General features: G+C 38.4%; 1 pseudogene; it reads right to left on the bottom strand.

Moving 5' to 3' along the window:
• Nucleotides 1-13,257: 13,257 nt before the first annotated feature.
• On the bottom strand, nt 13,258-14,215 carry LOC123955667 (annotated as a pseudogene).
• Nucleotides 14,216-15,867: the final 1,652 nt, after the last annotated feature.

Genomic DNA, 15,867 nt, shown 5'->3' on the forward strand with positions numbered 1-15,867 from the left:
CTCCTTCTACAGCAGCATCCCTGCTGGTCTTATCCTACAATAAAGACATCAAGGAGCACAAAGGTTTTAGAGGAGCAGATGATTGAGTTATCTGCCTATTCAAAAAGGTGACTAGGCTGATAGCAAAGTAGTTTAGGCAGTTGGTCCTTGAATCAGAAGAGCCTGAGTTCAATACTAATTGTTCAATACTGAGTTCTAACTCCTGAGGGGTGGGTCTCCTTTGGAAAGGAAACCTTTGTGAACCTTTGTTAACCTTTGTGAACTTCACTTTCAGCCTCTTAGAGTGAAGATGATAGGAAGGACCTGTTCATGTTCTGTGAGAATTAATTAAGATAAAGTACATAACTCACTTGGCATATGATGCTAATGTTTCCTATATGTCCCTCAAAGTCTAATTATAATATTATGGTCATTAATATAATGCTTCAATAGAGCATCACTAGTAGGCAGGGGTTGGGATTTTTGTAATTATACTACATTTTATTGTTTTTAATAATATTATCAATTTGTAAGTAAGTATAACAGTGATGTTGGTAATATTCTGTTTGAATATCTGCTTTAATAATGTGACACATTTTATAGTCCAAGTTGTCAGCATCATCATCATATGGTGTATGATGATCACTGATACCAAGTATTTCATTTTTTCTTCAAAAAACCATGAGCCCCTTCCTGTCAGAAGCAGAAACTGATGCTTAGAGAGTTCCAGAGAGCTTAGGTCATAGAGTTGGTTCTTGAGCTAGATCTGCTGGATGGTGGAGCCCCTCCTGTTTTTAACTACAGTGTTAAAATATTTTAAAAGGGAAACAAATGTATTGCTGATGAAATATTTGCTTTATTTATTTTGTTTCCATCCTTAGTTAGAGTCACTGATGAGTACTGACCTGTGGAATGACATGGGGCTTACAGAGGATCTACATTAACACAAGCATTTTATAGACGAGACTGGAGACTAGAGACATTATGGGCTGCTCAGCGGCATGACATAAAGTAGAAATCCAGGATTTAACACCACCCCTGCCCAGGGTTCATGCTGGGTTTTGGTGGAGGTGGGAGTGACAGTAGGTCATAGGATTAACCCACTTAGGTGAATATGCTGGACACCTGGTATTCATATTCTCACTCTTACATCAAAGCTCAGGAATATCTTTTCTCTCCAGTCCTCTCAGTCAGTGAGAGAATATTCTCTGAGAATAGTTTTTGGCTCCTGCATATCAATACTAGGGTAAAGGGTGGCAGTGTGGTATGTGTCACTCTCACTTAGCAACTGTGGGCTCGGTCCTCTGAAGAGCTGGTCTTGAAACCGAACTCCTCACCCCTGAGTGGCACAGCATCAAGGAACCCCTGCTTCTGTTCCTCTTGACCCTATTAAGTCCGTCAAGGCACCAGGACCCTGAGACCAGGTGCACATACAAGTCACCAAATGGGGGGCAGGGCTTCCTCCTCTTGCAGCTGTTGTATTCCAAGAAATCAAGAGCTTGCTCTAGGTTGAGGGGAAAGGAGAGGGAAGGAATCTCATTTGTTACAGCCTGTTGTCCTTGAGGGGGGTGAATGTGCATCCCATGCTGTCAGGGTCTGGCTGACAAAGCCCTGTTTCCATAGCCCAGAATGTGTCATAGCACAAGTCTGCAGGGCAGCCTTGACCACTGAAACCCTAGAAAGGATCAGAGAGATTAAAACAACCACATTTCACTGTCTCCAATTCAGGACTGGAGCTTGACTCCCAGACTACTTAGGGTTCTGATGAAAGGTCTGGCCCTGCCTCCCTCGGTGGGTTGAAGCCCACCAAACATGCAACGTTGCTGCCCACCTCCCATACTCTTCAGCAGGAGCTGGCATCTTCTATGTTAAGCTCTGGGCATTACCAAGACAAGACTCCCTCTACTGCAGTGCTCCTCATAATGGGTTCCGCTCTTCCAAGACACCTTCTAAGTCACAAAGCTCCTCCACCAAATGCTCACCTTTCCAAGGGAGAAGCAGCCTTATTTTACTATATTCTAATGAGAAGCTCCTGACAGGCAAGTCTGAGGCCTCTGTGATATTTTTGCCACAAGACCAGTCACCAAGTAGGATGGACCCAGGCGATGAACAGAGTGTAAAGGCCCCCAAACCCTATGAGATGCTGAAAAGACAGGTGCAGAAAGGAAAGTTATGACTAGTGTCCTGGGCGCACCTAACTAGTTTCTGGTGAGGACAGTAGTTGCTGGTGCAACCATTATATTTATCTTTCCATTGTCTGTGGTGATGCTGACTCCCAGATGTCTGCATTGCTCTCTGCCAAGATTTTTCAAGGAAATTATATGAAAATTTCCCAAGGATTTCTAAAACCCCATGTTGAATATTGCTACTGATAGGAGGTAAAATTCCAGACTACAATTTTCTACATGTGGTGTATGCACCTTGGCCAGAACACTGTTGTTAACATGATAGATTTTATGGTGAATAAGTGCTGGTTTACACCCTGGCTTTCATCAGACTTTTGGGAAGATACTGGGTAAGTCCTTCTGAGTGTTGGGATCCTCTTTCCTTTACTCTCCCATTGATCTTCAAGCCACATTCTTCACGTCTGAAACCTTATGGCCTTCCACTAAATGGTTTCCTCTACACTTTTAATTTCTATCCCTCTATTTCTCAGTGACATGGAACCCACAGTGACTGTGACACTTTTCTGTCTTGTCTTTTTACGTCTCAGTGCTTTGTTTAAGGGAGAAACAATACAATTCTTATGCACTCTTTCAAAATATGTGGAAAGATTTAACGTAATTTCAAAAAAATATATAAGCAGAATATTCTCTTTTCCCCCACCTTTATTATGATCTAATTGACATATGACTGTATAAGGTCTACAAAGTGATGATTTGATACACCCATATTTTATGAAATGTTTACCACAGTAAGGTTAACTAACACCTCCTTCACTTCACATAGTTACCATTTTGTTGTGGTGGTGGTAAGAATATTAATGTTCTACTCTCACAGAAATGTTCCTGTGTGCAATACAGTATTGTTAACTACAGGCACCATGCTGTATCTTAGATCCTCAGAACTTACTCATTTCCTGATTGAATGTTTTCACCCCTTGACAAACATCTCCTCCTTTCCCCCTCTGCTCAGCCCCTGACTACCCACCATTTCACTGTCTGTTACTATGAGTTAGATGTTTTTAGATATCACACACAAATGAGTTCATACAGTATTTGTGTTTCTCTGTCTGACTTATTTGACTTAGCAATAAAATATACACCAGCAGATATATGACAAAAATGACAGTCTAATGCAGTAGAGAAGTGGTAGTCCTTCAATAAAGGTAGATGGTGCCGTGTCAAGTGGGTATTCAAATGGAGAAAATACATCTTGACCTTACTCTTTATCATACCAAAAAAAATTTTTTTAAGAGAAAAAAAAGAAAAGCAATGCAGAAGATGCATTGTAGATTTAAATGTAAATGGTATAACACTTATTTAAAAGAAAACATGGCAGAATATCTTATGTGTTCAGGGGAAAACAAAAATATTTCTTGATGGAGACAAAAGAATTTATCCTAAAAACAATGATATAAAGTACCTATCTTTATTGGAAAACAGCATTAAGGAAATGAAAGTGGAAGCCACAGTCTGGGAGAAGCTATTTTTAATATGACCAATCTACAGTTCAGTAAGGCAAAGACAATGTAAAAAAGAAAACTGGGAAAATATTTTCAGAGTCCTTTCACAAAGAGAGACCATACAAATGGCTGGTATTATATTAAAATATTCGGGTTATTTCATTTTGAGGGAAATACAAATTAAAACCACAATACAGTAATATTTCACACAAACCAGGAAGGCTAAATGAAGAATTCAGGCACTGCCAAGTGTCAGTGGTAGTACTGGAACTCCTATTCACCGACACTGGAAGGGTAAAATTTGGAAATCTATTGATGTTGAGCATATTTTATGTATTTGCTACATGATCCAGCAATTTCATATTTATGTGTGTGGAGATTACATATATATATACTTATATATATACACACACATATATATATCCTACAAAAAAAAATTTTAATGACTTTTATGATTTTAATGATTTAATGATTTTAATGATTCATTTATTTATTTTGGAGTGAGAAAATGAGTGTGAGTTGGGGGAGGGGCACAGGAAGAGAATCTCTAACAGACTCCCTATTGAGCACAGAGCATGACATAGAGCTTGATCCACAACTCTGAGATCATGACCTAAGCTGAAACCAGGAGCCTCCTATTCTCAACCTACTGAGTCACCCACGTACCCTAGTACACAACAGATTTTTATTTTAGTTTACTTTTTAAAGATTTTATCCATTTTTTGACAGAGAGAGAGACAGTGAGAGAGGGAACACAAGCAGGGAGAGTAGGAGAGGAAGTAGACTTCCTGTGTCGAGTAGGGGAGCCCCATGTGGGACTTGATCCCAGAACCCTGGGATCATGATCTGACCTGAAGGCAGACGCTTAGCCAACTGAGCCACCCAGGCACCCCTGATTGCATTAATTTTAAACCTGCTTTTTAACTCTTAAACTTTTATTTAACTTTTCACTTTGTGATAACTTCAGACTTAACAAAAAATGTTGCAACCTTAACACAGGGAATTCTCATACACCCTTCATACAATATCCTCCAATATTACCATATAACCAGCTAGCAATGATCAAAACCAGGAAATGAACATTTAATTTGTAGATCTTATTCATAAGTTGTCATTTGTCCTACTAAATGTCCTTTGTCTGGTCCAAGATCCAATCTGGGGCATATGATGTATCTGTGCATAGTTTCTTGTTTCCTAGACCCTCTCTGATCTGGGATAGGTTCTCCCATATTTCTTTGCCTTTCGTGGCTTTGATACTCCTGAAGATGCTGTTTATTCTATACAATGATACTTAACGTGGGTTTGTCTGATTAAAGTTAGCTTGTGAAATTTTGTCAAAAATACTATAGAAATGATATTGTGCCTTTCTCAGGGATATGATGTCACCATATCTTATTATTGGTGGTAGTAGTTTGCTGTCCAGATAATAATTTACAGATAATCACTTGGTTAAAGAGGTGTCTGCTTAAAATTAGTAAAGTTACTATTTTTCCCATGGTAATTAATATCTTATTGGAAGGTGCTTTGAGACTATGTAAATACCCATTCTCATACTTTTGCCTACTCACTTATTATCCAGTGATGATTCCTATCTGAAACAGTTATTACCATGGTATTTTTCAAATTGAGAGGTTCTATTTCCATCATTCCATCTACACTTAGAATTCTACTCTAAGGAAGTGGTTTTCCTTCTCCCCTTATTTATTTATTTTTTTAAACTTTTTTTTTAACTTTTCCTTTCTTTTTTTCTTTATATTTAATTAGCCATGATATAGTACATCATTGATTTTTGATATAATGTTCAATGATTCAATAGTTCTGTGTAACACCCAGTATTTATTCAATTCTTTACCCATCTCAGCATGGATGGACCAAGAGTAATTGTTTTGTGTAATGGTCTATGTCTATTAATATCATTGTTCATGTATTGCTCAAATTGTTCTATATGTGGTCACTGAGTTCCCTTTCAAGTTAACTCCTGTGCCTTTTGACATGTCTACATTATTCTGGGGGCACCTGCTAACATCAAAAGGAGTTCTAAGCTCATTGTGTTCGTTCATTCTTTCTTTCTGTCTTTCTTTCCTTTTTTGATTTTATTTATTTGTTTGACAGAGACACAACAAGAGAAGGAACACAATCAGGGGGAGTGAGAGAAGGGGAAGCAGTTTTCCCACTGAGCAGGCAGCCAGACCCAGGGCTTGATCCCAGGACCCTGGGATCATGACCTGAGCCAAAGGCAGACGCTTGAGGACTGAGCCACCCAGGCACCCCCATTGTGTTCCTTCTTGCAGCATCATTGTAATCAGCCATTTTCCAAAGAGCTCTGGTCCTTTTTTGGGGTTGACTTGGGCCATTTCAGCCCCATCATGATTGATACATGTCCCCATTGGTCATCTGAAGCTTTCAATTCTTTAATAGCATTTCTACCACTGAATCTAGCTGCCTTTATTTTGTTTTCCTAGGACTAAGTCCTCATGCACTCCCACATGCTTTATTTGATTACTTAGTTTTTGAAAATTCTAGATAGGAATTTGTGATAGAAACTGTTCTTCGAGGAGAAGTACTGCCTTTCTATACTGCCATTTCCTTTCACTGTTATTAATGAAGTTCTGAAATTATTTTTCCTTTTTTTTTTCTTTTGGTCTACTTTGTCTGACCATAGCTTCAATGTTAAGAAGGAAACTTTTTAAGGAGAGGACATTGGTAGAGATTTTCTTGCCATTCATCTGGCTTTGGGGACTAATACACATGCTCTTAGGCCAGATTTGTTTTTGTTTATTTTTGGAATAATAAAACTTTCCTCTAAAAAATGCTCAATGAAAATGTCCTGTCTTGTCTGTTTAGAAGAGAAAACACTTTAACATAGGAGGTTTTCATTTTTAGTTTCCCTGCCCCAGATCTGATGATTTCTAGGCTATTAACTATGTAGTTTTATCATCAAAAGCCCGACACAGAATTTCATATGGACCCATGGATGTTAGCTATTGAGACTTGCTCGTTTGTGTGTGTGTGTGTGTGTGTGTGTGTGCCACAATGAGTTTCTCTCTGCCTACATCAAACCTTCTTCAATCAGAACTCATATGTATTCTCACTATAATCATAATTCTTGTACTTAAATTCTAAAATAGCACAAGTTTACTAAGCATGATTTAGAATTACAAAGACCATTATGGGGAACTTTTCAAATGGCAAAGACAAAGCATTTTGGAGTAACTTCTGGATAGAAGGAAACATACCAAATATTCAGAAGGCAGTATTTGAATTGGCATGCTGAGCGCTCAAAACAAAATTTTGACTCCATTTTGGCTTTCCTCAAAAATTCTCTGGGAAAACCTAAAGGTAGGAATACTTTATTCATATCACCATACACTGGTCCTCAGTGTCTTCTTATGTTCTACCTGCTGTGATTTCACAACTTAGACTACTTCCCTCAAGGTCTCACTCAAAAGACTATTGCTTTAAATATTTTATTTATTTATTTTACAGAGAGAGACAGAGAGATCACAAGTAGGCAGAGAGGCAGGCAGAGAGAGGGGGAAGCAGGCTCCCTGCTGAGCAGAGAGCCTAATGTGGGGCTCGATCCCAGGACCCTGAGATCATGACCTGAGCTGAAGGCAGAGGTTTAACCCACTGAGCCACTCAAGTGCCCCAAGACTATTGCTTTAATGGGTCATTCCTCACTTCAGATTTTCAGAAGGTCAATCAGTAGAAGATGCATGTAAGCAAAGTCATATTAGAGCCATAATAAAAGACTTCCAAAGCCACAGAAAAACCAAAGCATTGCTATGTGACATTGAATTGTATTAGTCATTTACTGGCCAGGTTTTTTGGTTCTGGACCACTTCATCTTTCTCAGATAAAGACAAAATTTATTGAAAACTATCATGTGGGAAAGTTAAAAAGATTTTTTAAATTCCATCATGGAAAACACCTACCAAGGCCCAGAAACAGTAAGACAAGAAAAGTAGGGCTATTTTTGAACAGCTACATTTATAAAAAACAACCAAAAAAGTCCACTCTAGAGAAGAATCTAGAATTCTGTTTCAAGAATCTTTTGATTTTTTGGGGGACTCCATACTGATATGGAAGGATCCCTGTCCTCTCTTTGTATAAATGACTAAAATCTGAAATAGGGAACTGTCCAGAAAATTGTATGAGAAATTATAGATCTAGGATTTCACCAGTATTTGGCTGAACGTTTTCAGATGGACTTAGAAAATTGATAAGTTTAGGGCCAACAACAAACTTACACTATTGAGATAAAACAAAGGGTCCCTAAAACAGAAATTGATTTAAAAGACCCTCCATCATCCAAGAATTATTGAACTATTAATTAGGGCATGTGCAGCTATATAAACAAAATGGTAATGAGAATAATGAGTGTTTTATTTTATCTATCTATCATCTATCTATCTATTATCTATCATCTGTCTGTCTGTCTATCTATCATCTATCTATCTATCATCTATCTACTTTCAATGGGCCCCCTAAAGTTTCCACATCCTTGGAATGTGTGTAGACCTTGGTTCTTTACCAGTGACACACTCCCCCCCCCCCCCAGTTTTTCTTTAAATTCTAGTCAGTTAGCACACAATGTAATATTAGTTTCAGGTGTACAATTTTTGATTGAACCCTTCCATGCAACACCCATTGCCCATCACCAGTGTACTCCTTACTCCCCATCACCTATATAATCCATCCCCTCACACACCTACTCTCTGGTAACTATCAGTTTGTTCTCTATATTTAAGAATATGTTTTGTCCCCTCCCTCTTTTTTTCCATACCTAAAGTTTTGTATCTTGATATAGTCCCAATAGTCATTTTTGCTTTTGTTTCACTTGCCTCAGGAAACATACTGAATAAGAAATTGCTCTAGCTGATGTCAAAGAGATACGTCCTGTGTTTGCCTCAAGGATTTTTATGGTTTCATGTCTCACATTTAGTTGTTTCATCCATTTTGAATTTATTTTTGTGTGTGGTGTAAGAAAGTGATCCAGTTTCATTCTTTTGCATGTAGCTGTCTAGCTTTCCCAACATTTTTTGAAGAGACTATCTTTTTCCCATTAGATATTCCTTTTTTTCTTTTGTAAAGATGAATTGGTCATGTAATTCTGGTTTCTTGTCTGGGTTTTTAATTCTTTTCCATTATCTACGTGTCTATTTTTGTGCCATTAATATACTGTTTTGACCACTATAGTTATTCAATATAACTTGAAGTCCAGAATTATGATGCCTCTAGCTTTGCTTTTCTTTTTCAAGGTTTCTTTGGCTATTTGGGTCTTTTGGCTGTATACAAATTTTAGGATTGTTTGATTTAGTTCTGTGAAAAATACTGTTGGCATTTAGATAGGGATTGCATTAAATGTATACATTGCTTTGGGTAAGCTTCACAGTGATGGAAACAATCAAAGCTAAAGCAACCTATGGAATGAGAGAAAATAATTGCAAATGACATATCTGATAAAAGGTTAGTATCCAAAATGTATAAAAAGTGCAAAAACTCACATCCAAAAAATGAATAACCTATTAAAAAGTGGGCAGAAGATGTGATAAGATATTTTCCAAGGAAGAAATACAGATGGCCAACAGACACATGAAAAGATACTCAATGTCACTCATCACTAGGGAAATACAAATCAAAACTACAATGAGATATCACCTCACACCTGTCAAAATGGCTAAAATCAACAATACAAGAAACAACAAGTGTTAGTGAGGATGTGGAGAAAGGGGAACCCTCTTACACTGTTGGTAGGAATGCAAACTGGTGAACCACTCTGGGAAAGAGTACGGAGGTTCCTCAAAAAGTTAAAAATAGAACCACCCTGTGATCCAGTTATTGCACTACTAGAACCTAAAGGATACAAAAATACTAATTTGAAGGAATGCATGCATCCCAATACTTATAGCTGCATTATCCACAATAGCCACATTATGGAAAGAGCTGAAATATCGATTGACTGCTGACCATTCAGCATTGACCATTCAGCAAACATGCTGACCATTCAATAAAGAGGATGTGGCATATATATACAATGGAATATTAGTCAGCCATCAAAAAGGATGAGACCTTGCCACTTGCAAAATGTAGGTGGAGCTTAAGAATATTATGCCAAGTGAAATAAGTCATAGAAAGACAAATAACATGATTTTAGTCATATATGGAATTTAAGAAACAAAACAAAGCAAGGGATGGAAATAGAGAGAGGCAAGTCAAGAAACAGACTTTCAACTATAGAGAACAAACTGATGGCTACCAGGGGAGATGTGGCTGAGGGATGGGTGAAATAGGGGATGGGAATTAAGTTCACTTGTGGTGATGAGCTCTGGGTGTTGTATGTAAGTGTTGAACCACTAAATTGTACACCTAAAACCAATATTACACTATATGTTAACAAAGTGGAATTTAAATAAATGTTTAAAGAAAGTGGGAAAAAATGGACAGAGTAACTGAATACACATTTTTCCAAAGAAGACATGAAAATGACTAACAGATACATTGAAAGACGCTTACCATCACTAATGGAAATGCAAACATTACTAAGGGAAATACAAGTAAAAACCACAATGAGATAATCACTTTACAGTTTATTTGGATGGGTATTACCAAAAACCCCAGAAAAGAAATGAAGCATTAGCAAAGTTGTGGAGAAAAAGGAATCCTTGTACATTCTTTTTTTAAAATTTTATTTATGAATTTGACAGAGAGAGAGAGAGAGCACAAGCAGACAGAGCAGTAGATAGAGAGAGAGAAGGGGAAGCAGGCTCCCTACTGAGCAGAGAGCCCAATGTGGGCCTTGATCCCAGGACTGAGAACATGTCCTGAGCAGAAGGCAGAGGCTTAAATCACTGAGCCACCCAGGTGACCCCTCCCTTGTACACTCATGATGGAAGTGTAAAATGGTGCAACCAATCTAGTAAATAATATAGTCTTGCCTGAAAATTTTCAAAATAAGATTTCCATTTGATTCAGCATCCCATCTCTGGGTATATATCCAAAGTACTTGAAATACGGATCTCAAAGAGATATTGTGCTTACATATTCATTCTAAAATTTTTTACAATAGCTAAGATGGGGAAATAACCTAAAAGTCTGTGTAAAGAAGCATGGATAAATAAAATGTGATGTATATACATTACGGAATATCATTCAGCCTTTACAAAGAAGAAGGTCATGCCACTTGCAACCATGTGGATATGCTTGGAGGTCATTATTCTACAGAAAAAGGCTGGAAACAGAAAAAACACTGCATGATCTTCTATGTGGAATCTAAACTAATATATAGAAGCAGACCATAGAATGGTGGTTTGGGGGCTGGGCGAATAGGGATTATTGATCAAGTTTCAGTTATAAATAATAAATTCTGGAGATCTGTGTAACATCAAGCCTATGATTAACAATACTTTATTGCCTACATAAAAATTTAAGAGGCTAGATCTTAATGTAAGTGCTTTTACTTAGCAAAGGAAAAAAGATTGCAAGAAAGGGGCCAGGAAGAAACTTTTGTAGGTGACTGGTTCCTGGCATTGATACTGATGATGGCTTCAAGGATGTATTTTTATTTCAAAACACATCAAATCGTATACATTATATATCTGTAGCTTTTAATAAATTAATCACATGCCAACAAAGTATCTTAAAAATATGATTGGATGTATCTTCAGTATAGAATTAGCTTAGGGATTTGCCTCAATAAAACATTTTATAGCATTGGAATTTAGTGCATTAGCCTCCACATGAGAGTTTGTCCTTTACTTGATACTATCATTGGCTGATAATGACCAGCCTGGATTTGTAGACTCAGTTTTGGATTTCTGGTCTTCAGTGTTGTGTTTGTCAAGTTCACTCTTCAATCAGAGCTGATCTCAAGATAATATGAAGTGCATTTAATTAGTTTACGTCTACTAAATAATTATCCAATCCTGGCTAAAACCTTGGGGAAACTTACTCTTTTCAGAAATTTGACCACAATTCCATCATTTATTCCTGCATTATGAAACCTCAGCCACTTCCATACACTCTTCAGTTATTCAAATCTCAGGGTGGAACATTATTTCCACATTCCTGAAGCATCTTCCTGCTATGTCCATGTGTATTTTCATGTAGACCCTAGATATTATTGGCTCAATCTCCATGTTTTATGGAGAATGTGACTTACCTGTTTTTGGAAGTTGACCAGTTAGTTGAAGGCAGCACCAGGCTTGTCCAATACAAATGATTCAGTGTCTACTTTGGTCCCTTTGTAGGGTCCCTTTGGTCCATTTGAAGGGTCCCTTTGGTCCCTTCCCACTACCACTTCCCTTAGCCATCATTCTCTGTCTTCTAATTCCTGTAACATTGTCTGTACCCACTTTCCCACTCTGATCTTTTCCAAACTCCTTTTAATGCAGTGTGTATAGTGAATCATCTGTGATTTTTTAGGACATGTTTGATACTTCTTTATGTCAATCAGATGAAATGTGAACTTTGTAATAGGATCATTGAGGCCAAATAGGATCTAATCATGGTGTAGAACATGTTTCATAAAATATATTTAAGATTATCTAACCTCAGGGTTTGGGTTAAAGACAACATTAAAAATTATCTTAATCTTTTTAGAGATGTTTCTTCTGAATAATAAGTAGACACATTCCCATTGGAAAGGTGTGAAAAGTACTCAAATGTTAAGGATTGAGATAAAGGAAATGTTGGTTTTAAAATAGGTTATCAATCAGAAGATAACCTTAACTGTTGACAACACCACTCAACCAGTAAATATGTTTAATTTGTTTATAATTCATTAGCAATATGAAGCAGATAAGTAAATAACTTATATTTTAGGAACTTGAATTTTGGAGATATTAGGAAATATGAAATAAGGGCTTCCTTCCATTGACATAAAGACACAATCTATGGCAACAATTTTAGGGCATGAACCAATTATAAGTATGCATTATGCATCTGAGGAGATGAAGCTAGAATAAATAACTTAAGAATTAGGAGTATTGATCTGCTGTGGGATGCTGTGGTTATTACCACTATTTACAATTTGGTTCTCTAAGGATGAGAACAATTCTGTTTCTCTCTAGCATGGGACTGATGCATACATATATAGCTAAGCTAAGGGCCTAGGATAGAATTTAAGGGTAAACCTGATGCAAAACAAATATATTCCAAGTTGAAGGGTACTACGACCATTATTTCCTTTGTCTATGCATGGAGGGAATGTGGACCCAAGCATTAGTACTATTTCCGTTCTTTCTTTCCTAAACACATCGCAATATATAACCTCCTATTATTTTAGTTATCTAACTGCCTTTCTTAAAGCATTATTAATTCTGTTGTGCCACATTTATGGCGAAAGAGAAGTAAAATAAAAATGTGTATATTACTAAAATTTAGAAACTTCAAGCACAGGATTTTTATCAGATGTAAGAATAAAAATTCAGTAAAGGGTATTGCAATTAATCAATTGTCATCAATATGTGGAAAGATTGTTAGGCACATCAATGTAAAATGTGTCTTGTAAAACAGATTTTCATTTTGATAGTGATGTGCAGATCAGCTATGGTTGCCCGAGACACTACTGTACAACTCTGTGAACTGCTAAATTGGCAGAATGAAGACAGATGGTTCTCTGAAGCCTTCCACTCCAAAGCCATGTGAATTTTTTATCTTGATATTTTCATTCTGCACATCATCTCCTTCAGAGCCCGGTGGACCTGCTTGTTCCGCAGAGTGTAGATGACAGGGTTCAGCAGTGGGGTCACCACCGTGTTCACAAGGGCAGCCTCTCTGTTGGAGTCCAGCCTGTTCGTTTGCTTTGGTTACACGTATATAAACACACAGCTGCCGTACATCAGTGAGAGAACTATGAGGTGAGAGGAGCAGGTGGAGAAGGCCCTCTGTTTCTCCTTGGCTGATGGGAGTCCCACAATTGTGACTACTATGTTGCTGTATGCAATGATGGTTATAATAAGGGATGTCAAAAGGATAAACAAAGCGAGGGCAAAAGTCAACATTTCAACAGACCTGATGTCAGAAAAGGAGAGATGAATCAGGGGGCCAAGGTCACAGAAGAAGTGGGGGATGACATGGGGGCCACAGAAGGATAACCGGGAAACCGTTACTACTGGACCAGTGATGAGAGGGAAGGCCAAAGCGAAGCAGGCAGTGACCAGGAGGAAGCAAGTCTTCGGGTTCATGATGGTCGGGTAATGCAGAGGCTTGCAAATGGCCACATACCGATCCAGAGACATCACTGCTATGAGGAGGAAACCTGTTGCTCCTACAAATACAGACAAATGCTTGTATGAAACAGGCAGAAAAGGAAATTGTTTGTGTGCCTAAGAGAAAGATGAGCAACAACTTAGGAATAACGGCACTTATGAAACAACACTCCAAGAAGGAAAAGATGCTGAGGAACAAGTACATAGGTGTGTGGAGCCGGGAGTCAGCACAGGTGATGGTGACTATGACCGCATTGCCTGCAATGGACGCCAGGTACGCCAGCAGGTGCACCAGGAAGAAGACCTTTCCCAGGTGCTGGATGGCAGGAAACCCCTCCAAGGTGAATTCTTGGACAGTTGTCCAATTCCTCATTTTCATGGGCATCTCTTTCCACATCATCACTGCTGGTTTAACCTACATCAGGAAACACAAAGGTTTTAGAGGAGCATGATTAAGTTATTTGCCTATCAAAGAAGGTGGAGAGGCAGATAACAATGTGGTTTAGCCCCCTGGCTCTTGAATCAGAAGGACCTGAGTTCAGTACTAGTTCAATACTGAGTTCTAACTCCTGAGGAATGTGTCTCCTTTAGGGACCTCCATGAACTTCACTTTCACCTTTTGTAGAATAAAGATGATAGGATCTAACTATTCATGTTCATTGAGAATTAATTACGATAAACCATGTAAATCACTTGATAGATGATGCTAATGTTTCCTAAGTGTTCTTCAGAGTCTAAGTGTAATATTATGATCAATAATATGATGCTTAATACAGCATCATTGGTAGGCAGAGTTATTGACATTTTCATACTTACAAATATTTTATTTTTAATAATATTAATTTGTAAGTAAACATAACAACAATGTTAGTAATACCTCCTTTGAATATCCCTTGTAAAATCTGCAATACATTCTATGGTCTAAGTTGTTTCATTATCATCTGTTGAGGACTTATGCTTGTTTTATGCTGGTCACTGAAATTCAGTATTTGTATTAGTCTTCACAATAACCATGAGCCCCTTCTACAGAAGCAGAAATTGAAGCCTGGAGAGTTCCAGAGAGCTTTCTAGGACACATAGCTGGGACTTTAGGCAGAATGCCAGAATCTGGAGGATCTGCTATTTCCACATGCAGTGACAAAATATTTTAAAATGGGATAATATCTATTGTTGATGATCCCTCAATCTTAAGTGAAAGATTAGCTTTATTTATCATAATTGTTCTACCCTTGGTTAGATTCACTGATGAGTTACAGACCTGTGGAATGAGACAGGGCTGAAAAACAACTACTTTAGCACAAACATTTTACAGAAGAGACTGGAGACTAGAGACATTAGGGTCTGCACAACTTGAGGTAAGTTATAAATCCAGGATTCCTCCCCCCATCCTCACCGCAGGGTTCATGCTGGCCTGTGATGCAGGTGGGAGTGATAGTAGTTTACAAGATCAACCCACTATTATGCAGGTTATGCAGGGCAGCTGGCATCAAAGCTCCATGAACATTCTTCTCTCTTCAGTCCTTTCAATAAGTTAACTTCTCTCGAGATGGTGTTTGGCTCTAGCGTCTCAATGCTAGGCTAAATGTCTGGTGTGTGGGATGTGTCTCTCTGAGTAATGCACACTGGGCCATGTCCTCTGAAGGGCAGCTCATGAAACCAAACTGTTCCCCCTGACTGGCACAACCAGAGGAGCCTCCGCTTCTGTTCCTCTTGACCCCAGTAAGTTCACCGGGTCACCAGGGACCACGGAGCCAGGCACACACATGAATCACCTCATTGGGGGCCAGGTTTCCTCTTCTTGCAGTTACTGTCTTGGAAGACATCAAGAGCTTGCTCTAGGCTGCGAGGAAAGGAGAAGAGAAGGAAACGCATTTTTCACAGCCTGTTGTCCCACAGTGGGGTGAATATGAATCCCATGCTGCCAGGGCTCTGAGCTCTGTTTCTATAGCTCAGGATGTTTCATAGCACAAGGCTACATTCAGCTTTGACCACTGAAACCCCCGGGGGGAGAAAATGGACTAAAACAACTACATTTCACTGGCCCCAATTCTG

This window comes from Meles meles, chromosome 13 (assembly GCF_922984935.1).
Source record: "Meles meles chromosome 13, mMelMel3.1 paternal haplotype, whole genome shotgun sequence".
NCBI lineage: Eukaryota > Metazoa > Chordata > Mammalia > Carnivora > Mustelidae > Meles > Meles meles.